Here is an 8891-nt window from a genome sequence, read left to right on the forward strand (position 1 = left end):
TTTTCTAAAATTTTACTGTTTGGAAACTACCTTTTCATTTTACTTAAAGGCCTGAAAGCATATTAGAATCAATGAGTAAAAATAAGGTTAAAAAATTAATTTAGATACAAATTCCAACTCTAAAAGGATGGATGACAAGAAATATATTCACTAGCACAATATACTTTTTACTTCTAAGTGAAGAGGTCCTTGTGGAAATGTTGTTGTTAAGTCCTAATTTGACTTCTAGTAAATAATGTTCATTTTGAATCTATAATAGGTAACAGGGCTTCCTATCATATTTCTTGTTGTTTGCTTGCTTTTTCAGTGATAGGGATCAAGGGCAGGGCCTTGCACATGCTAGAAAAAAAAAAAAAACTTTATCACTGAGTTATATCTCCAGCCGTAACTGGTACTTTTTATTATTTTTTATTTTTATTTATTTATTTTTTATGGAACGCTTCACAAATTTGTGTGTCATCCTTGTGCAAGGGCCATGCTAATCCCTGTATCATTCCAATTTTAGTATATGTGTTGCCGAAGCAAGCACCGTAACTGGTACTTTTTAAACTGCTATAGAAAAGTGTATGTTGTAATGAGTGAACAAATGTGCAGTGATACTAACTTTAAATATATAATCATAGAATGTAACTGCATTACTGAATAGTATCTGAATATACTTTTGTTTATACTATGTTTTCCAATTGGGTAAGAATTTCTCTTTTATAAATGTAATACTCTTGCTATCTTTGAGATGACTAATAACAGAAGAATGAATTATTATTTAAAAAATATTTACGTGTTCATTTGCAAGGAAAAATAGGAAAGGGAAAGAGAACAAGATTCAAATGAATGGATGAATATAGTTGTGTCATGACCTCTTGCCACTGCATACAAAATCTAGATGTATGGGCCACTTTTTGCATCTGGCTTTACTTGAGTACTGGGGAACTAAACCCAGACCAGCAGGCTTTGCTAGCAAACACTTTTAAATGATGAGCCACCTCCTCAGCCCTGAATTAATCTTCTTTTAACCATAAATTATTTTCATAACTGTTATGTAAGTAGTAATTCACAGTTAAAGCTGCCCATTCATGTGTTTATATGTATATGAAGTAATTAAGGATGGGATTGACAAAGAATGGTTTTCATTTTTCAGTCCCTATTCCATCATATCTTATGTTACTAGAATTGAGAATAAGTTTATGCAGAAGAACAATAATGAACTCTTAGTAAATTCTCTCATTTTAGACATTACTTGATTTGATTATAATCAGAAGTTGATGTGTTAGGCTTTGAAATGGTTTGATATCTTGGGTAGATGATTTTTCCTAATCCTTACAAGGTAAGCACTTAGAAGGTGTGAAACATATATCCTGGCTGTACCAAGTCCCATCTGTATTCCTTGTCATTCCTGGTCAGAGGTAACTAACAGGACATGGGGAAATTGCTGTAATCGTTTCTGAAGTTGTGATGTGGCACATTCACAGGTCTGCACAAACAGCTCAACGCGTTCTCAGTGCATCATTCATGAGTTGTTTCACAAGCCTTGTCAACAGTTATTTCTCTAAGGAGCTACCATCCACATCTTGCAGTCATCTTGAAGCAGCACTTACATGAACGCTGCTCACTTAGGCCTCAGAAGGCACCTGTGTTGTGAACTGCACAGTAGTATACAGACAGACAAAGGGTCGCTAATGACTGGCAAGCCCCAGGTGTTTGGTACAGTGTTGTTCTCTAGTTAAAGCACCCACTCTCTAGGGTTTTCCAGCATTGTTTTAATATTAATGTTTACCATGGGGCATAAAAGATAACATATTAATGATCTAAGAGACATTCTTATGTTTTTAAAATGACAAGCTGAAGATAGAGGGGCTCTGAGTAGGGGATAATTGTTTTCTTTCTACAAAAAGGAATAGAATAGCCTCTGGAGATACTGATCAGGATGGAGAGATGTTTCTTCAGCTCTACCAAGACACTAGAGCTTTATTGTATAAACCCATTAGAATATCTTTCACATACTCCTTAAATTGGAAACAAAGAGGTGTCCTTGATTTGAAGACGGTTTAAAAAGCATGTCAGTGTGAAATAGATGATAGGGCCATTTTGCTGACAATCAGAAAATATTTGGTTGGAAAGCAAAAATCTTGCTTTTAACATGATAGTTATAACCTGCATATTTGGTTAAGTAAAATGGAATATTAATGTAGAGAATATAATTGGAAGATAAAGCTTATTGTTAAGATAATTTTGTATTCCTTTTCCCAATCTTCAAACACATCCATGTTTCTCTACTGTTAACTGAAATATTTAATTCACATAATGAAGACAAACTATTACGTAATATTGATGGCACAACACAGTAATAGAAATGACCTCATACACATAATTTTCTGATAGTACATATCTAATAGAGCTTGTTACAGTCCGGTTCGCATTGCTGGTAGAAATCACCCAACCAAGAGCAGCTTCTGGGAAAAAGAGTTTTATTTTGGCTTATAGGATTGAGGGGAAGCTCCACGATGGCAGAGGAAAATGATGGCATGAGCAGAGGGTGGACATCATCCCCTGGCCAACATAAGGTGGACAATAGCAACAGGAGAGTGTGCCAAACACTGGCATGGGGAAACTGGCTGTGACACCCATAAGACCACCCTCAATACACTCCCTCCAGGAGGAGTTAATTCCCAAATCTCCATCAGCTGGGAACCTATCATTCAGAACACCTAAGTTTATGGGGGACACCTGGATCAAACCACCACAGAGCTTTAATTTTCACTAAAAATCAGATTTTAAAAAATTTAATAGATTATATAATATTTATACTTGTTTATGGGCATTGAATTATAATGAGCATGTATACATTGTATAATGATGAAATGGAGATGTTTCTTATTTTTATAGATTTTTATTTTATTTATTTAAGAGAGAAAAAGAGGGAGAGAGAGAGAAAGAGACAGAGAGAGAGAGAGAGAAGGGGGGGGGAGAAAATGGGCACGCCAGTGTTTTCAGCCACTGTAAACAAACTACAGATTCATGAGCCACCCTGTGCATCTGGCTTACCTGTGTCCTGGGGAGTCAAACCTGGGTCTTTTGGGCTTTGCAGGCAAATGCTTTAACCACTAGGCAATCTCTCCAGCCCTATTATTTTAATCTTTTCAAATATTACCATGCCTATACATTGGAAAATTTCAAACAATTTCATTCATTATTTGAAATGGATAATTAGTTATAATCAAACACCTTGTTTTTCTATATAACATCAGAAGAATTTTACCCTTTCAAATTTTGCTTTGGCAGACGCTATTCATCTTCTCACCATCTAGGCCTCCCTCCTGGAACCTAGTTACCTCTGGTCTATTCTACACTTTGCACAGCCAACTCCCTTACCATTCATATATGAACCTGTGGCATTTTTGTTCTGTATTTTCCTCATTTCAACTAATAAAATGTCCTCCAATTACATCCATATTGCCAGAAATTAGATTTCTTTTATTATGCTGGAGCGATTGTCTATTGGGTGCATAAATAGCAACTTTTTGATTTTTTTATTAACAGCTTCCAAAATTACATACAATAAACCTTGGAACTTCCTTTTCCCCACACTTTGCCTTTGCAGCTCCACTCTCCATCATATCCCCTCCCCCTCTCAGTCAGTCTCTCTTTTATTTTGATGTCATCTTTTCTTCCTATTATGATGGCTCTGTGTGCATAGTGTCAGGCACTGTGAGGTAATGGATATACAGGCCATTTTGTGTCTGGAAGAGTGCATTGTAAGCAGTCCTACCATTCTTTTGGCTCTTACATTCTTTCCACCTTGTCTTCCACAATGGACACTGAGCCTTGGAAAATGTGATAGAGATATTTCAGTGCTAAGCACTCCTCTGTCACTTTATCTCAGCACTGTGGTGTCTTCTGAGTTATTCCAAGGTCCCTACCATCTGAAAAGAGATGCTTCTCTAACCAAAAGTGAGAATATCATTAACACATGGGTATGACCATTAAAAGAACTGCTCATGAAGCAGTTTGGTTGAGTTTAGCATATACATTTAGCCAGATATCAGCAGACATTATACCCCTAGGGCTCATGAATTCCCCTGTCATAGATTTTTTAGTACCAGGCATATATTCTCTCCCATGGAATGGGCTTATAGTCCAATTAGAAAGCATTTGATCTCCCCCATAACAGACATACCACTGCTGCACCCATTGGCTCATTTGACCTGGCTGGCCAAATTTAAGGCTTTCAGTGTCCACTGTTGTTTACCTCCATTGGTGAGTTCTCTCTCTCTCTCTCCCATTGAACTGCATACAGCATGATTTTTTTTTTCTTCCAGCTTTCTGTCAGCTAGTTTACACAGAGGAGGTTTTCAGCTCAGGTCCTACAGGATTTCCCAGTGACCTTGCAACACAAGTATGTGGAGTCTTCAGCAATAGAGTATTGCCATCTATTGCTGTGGGAAACCAAGGGCCTCTGCAATGACCTGTAATGTTTTGGGGGGCCTCAGGGACCTTCCTGACAAGTAACTCACTGGAAAGTATCCCAGTCCTAGCACTGAAAATTTTCCAGTAACAATATATGGCTTCTGGGTATGCCATTGTCCAAAAAAGTAGGTTAAACCCTCTTACATTTTGATTAGCCCTCCCCTACTTTTTTCTTTACTCAGTCGCTTACCCTGACCTCAGCCCAACTTCTGCTTTTCCACCCATTAATCTATCTGTTCTGTTCTTCTACACACACACACACACACACACACACACACGGAATGTATTATCACCTATAGGCTCATGTATTTGAACACTTGGTCCCCAACAGTGGGGCATAGTTTTGAAACTTTATGGAACTATTAAGGTGTGGAACTTTGCTGGAGTAAGTGTGTCATCAGGAGTGGAACTGAAGGTGTTACAGCATTGCCCTGTTTGCTCCTCGGTCTGGTTCCTGTGCTACAATGTCATGCTGACTTCCTGCTCCTGCTGTTATTTCCCTGTCTTGATGGACGATACTCTCTGGAACAGAAAGAAAGACTGAATATTTTACCTCCCATAAATTGCTTTAAATTGTTTCTAGTCAGGCATTTTGTCCTCACAACAATAAAGTAACTAATATACCTACAAGTAATATATTGGACTGCCTTCTTCTATGTTCTTCTCTCTCTCTCTCTCTCTCTCTCTCTCTCTCTCTCTCTCTCTCACACACACACACACACACACACACACACACACACACTCCTTCCCTCCCTCCCTCTCAGTCTCACTCTTTTTCCGGGGAGTTATTATCTAAGGATAGCTGTTTGAAATAGATTTATCTGATTGGTGCCTGTGTCAATTTTCTGTTGCTGTGGCCAAATGTCAGAAAAACAACTTCAAGAGGAAAGACATGTGGGCTAAGAGTTTCAGATGTTTCATTCCAAGGTCACTTGGCTTTCAGTCCTGTGCTGAGGCATAACTCTCATGGCACAAATAGTATGACAGAGCAGAGGTTCACCTCATGACAACCACAATGCAGAAAGAGAAAAGAAAGGGCTGATTGCAAAATATACATTTGCAAGGAATGGCAATAACAAGGTCCTCCCTTCTAACACTGCCTGCATGGTAAGAATTCATCAGGAGATGAATCCAGTGGCCACAGGGAACCATCAGCAAGTGATCAAGGTTCATGACATTTTGAGAGAAACTTTGTATATAAACCTATAAAACTCTCATTGTGATTTTTGATTTTCATTTTTTCTAATGACTCATTATGCCAAGAATTTATTTATATTTTTGTTTCCACTTATGTATACATTGTTAAAAAATATATAGTCAGGCAATTTCTCTATTTTCATAATTAGATTATTCTTTTGGCAATTGATTTATATGAACTTCTAATATATTATGATATCAATGTCTTACAAATATTCTCTCCCATGGTATATATCACCCATTAAGTATCTTTATTCTTCCTATAGTTTACTGAAGTTTTCTTTTGACATGACCCTATGTGTCTCATTTTGCCTTTATGCCTTTGCTTTGGGATACTGACTAATAAAGTTTTGTCTACCCTAATATCTTGATTTGAATTCCCAATACTTTCTCTCAATAGTTTTCCAATAGTAACTTCACATTTTACTTTCAGTTGCGTGTGTGTGTGTGTGTATATATATATATATATCCGTTAGTTGTGTGTGTGTGTATATACACACACACACACACACATATGGTTTGATTGTTGTATATGATGAAAGACAAGGTGTAGCTGCATTCTCTAAAATATGAATGCCCAGTTTTCCAACTATGATTGAAAAAACTGTCCTTTCTGTAAGGGTGTGCTCTTGGATCCTTTAGTGGAAATCAGTAAGCTGTGAATATACTGGATAAGTTTCAGATTTTCTACTCTGCATTATTTATTCATGTGTTTTATTTTTATGCTAGTATCATGCTATTTGATCAGTATATAGATGCTGTGAGAGAGAGAGAGAGAAAGAAGGAAAGAAACAAAGAGAGAAAGAAGGTAGGAAGGAAGGAAGAGAAAGAGGGAGAGAAAGGGGGGGCACTACTATATCTCATGTTGTCCAGATTGGTCTGAAACTCACCATGTAATAGATGATGTTCAGGTTGCCCTCAACTCCCAGATGCTGGAATTACTGTCATGTACCACCATACCTGGCACTTGTAATATATATATATATGCAATATATAGTGATATGATATAATTATATTATAATATTATATATAATATAATATGTAAAATAATTATAATATAATTAAAATTAGATATAATATAAGAAAAAGTAGATATTCTAATATCTTTAGCCTTATTATTTCTCTTGTTTCTCCTATTTGTGTTCCTTCTCCTCCCCATCATCATTTTACTCAGAACTGTTTGGGGCATCTCAGGGACATTTGTGCTTGCATATAGGTTTCATGACTTCTTTCTCATTCTGTCAATAAAACCATTGAAATTCTTGAAGGATCATGGTAAAAGTAGAACTCAATTTGGATATTCAGGATATCATGGAATTTTGGGGATTTTCTATACAAAAAGTCATGGTATTGGCAGTTTGACTCTTTTTTATCAAATTAAATGTTCTCTATTTCTCTTTACTCAATTTTCTGCTATAGATTTCCAAAACTATGCAGAATGAAAGTGGAAAAATATAGCATTTTAGTTTTTTTTTTTTTTTTTTTTTTTGCAATGCACAAAATTTATCTTTCCTCCACTCATTGTTGTTCAGAATGGTGTCCATCTCATCTAGGTGTTGGATGCATTGATGGACCATTTTCATAATATCCACTGATGTTCTTTATATTTCTGTTGTATCACTTGTAAACTCATATTTTTCTTCTGTGACTTATTGATCTGAGTCTTCCATCTGAGCTAAACATTTGTCACTTTTGTTAAAAAAAAAAAGTGCTTCATTCATCTTTTGTGTTTTGTTTCTTAGTCTCTAGTTCTGTTGTACTCGTAACTATACGTTTCCTTTTTGCTAAGTTTTGGATTTGTTTATTCATGTTTTATACTTCCTTCACTTGTACTTTAAGGTCACTTGTTTGAAAATTCTCTATTTTATGTAGCCACTTAATTGCCATAAATTCCCCTCAGTATTGTATTATCTATTTCTCATTAATTTTTATATATTGTCATTACATTTTTATTTGTTTCAAGAAATATTTAATATATTTTTGATTTCTCCATTAGCTTGTTGGTAATTCTAAAACATCATTTCATTTATATGACTTTGTACAATTTGGAAAGTTTGTTTTATTGATTTCTCAGTTTTCAGACACGATGAATAATATATCTTACTATTTTATACTATTTCATTTCTTCTAATTTTTTTGTTTATTTTTAATTAATTTATTTATTTGAGAGCAACAGAGAGAAAGAGGCAGAGAGATAGAGAGAGAGGAAGAATGGGCACGCCAAGGCCTCTAACCACTGCAAATGAACTCCAGATGATTGCTCCCCCTTGTGCATCTGGCTAACATTGGCCCTGGGGAATTGAGCCTCAAACCAGTGTCCTTAGGCTCGACAGGCAAGCACTTAACTGCTAAGCCATCTCTCCAGCCCTAAATTATTATTTTAAAAAGTTTATGCTTGCTGTGTGACCAGACACACACTATCCTGGAGAATGCCCCAGTGATAATGAGAGGATTGTTAATAACTATCATTATCAAATTGAAATTTATGTTTTTTTTTCTATGAAATAGCTCAATTCTGATGTTTTGTTCAGGATATCTTTGTTGTTTGTTTTATGATAAAATCTCAATATATGCCTCTGGATGGAATAGAACTCTCTTTTAATTCTTTACTTTTATTTTATTTATTTGAGGACAGAGAAAGAGAGAGAAAGACAGAAAGAAAGAGTGAAAATGGGTATGCCATGGCCTCCAGCCTCTGGAAATTAACTTGCAAGCAAACTCCAGATATATGTGTCACCTCATACATCTGGCTTACATGGGTCCCGGGGAATCAAACCTGTGTCATTTGGCTTTGTAAGTAAGCACCTGAACCACTAAGCTATCTCTCCAGCCTAGACTAGAACTCTTTATGTAGACCTGATTGGCCTTCATATTAGGGCAATCCCTCTCCCTCCCAAGTGCCAAGCCTAGTTTTCTGCCTTGCTTTGTTTAGGTTTGAACTGATGAACAATTTTGGGTTCAACAGGGGATTAAATTTCATAAGGATGCTTGAGATCCCAACCCTGTAAACCTTGACTTTTGGGTTCTTATGTGAGATAGCAAAGAACTGAACAAAAATAGTCTTTAATAAAGGCAAATTGTGAAGTATTGGGCTTATTTTAGGAAGAATTTGGATCCAGGATGAAAGCTAGCTAAAAATTTCAAGCCTGGAGGAATTTCTCTTCTTGCCCAGCCAGGAAGTGGAACAGGGAGATGGGAAGAATCTTTTCTCTCTCTCTCTCTCTCTCTCA

At 36.3% G+C, this 8891-nt stretch overlaps 1 non-coding gene across 1 annotated transcript; it reads right to left on the reverse strand.

Moving 5' to 3' along the window:
* Nucleotides 1-425: 425 nt before the first annotated feature.
* LOC123460438 lies at nt 426-529 on the reverse strand. Its single transcript, XR_006637001.1, has one exon. It is a non-coding gene; the product is annotated as a U6 spliceosomal RNA (small nuclear RNA).
* Between the last annotated feature and the right edge of the window lie 8362 nt (nt 530-8891).

Source organism: Jaculus jaculus, chromosome 4, assembly GCF_020740685.1.
Source record: "Jaculus jaculus isolate mJacJac1 chromosome 4, mJacJac1.mat.Y.cur, whole genome shotgun sequence".
NCBI lineage: Eukaryota > Metazoa > Chordata > Mammalia > Rodentia > Dipodidae > Jaculus > Jaculus jaculus.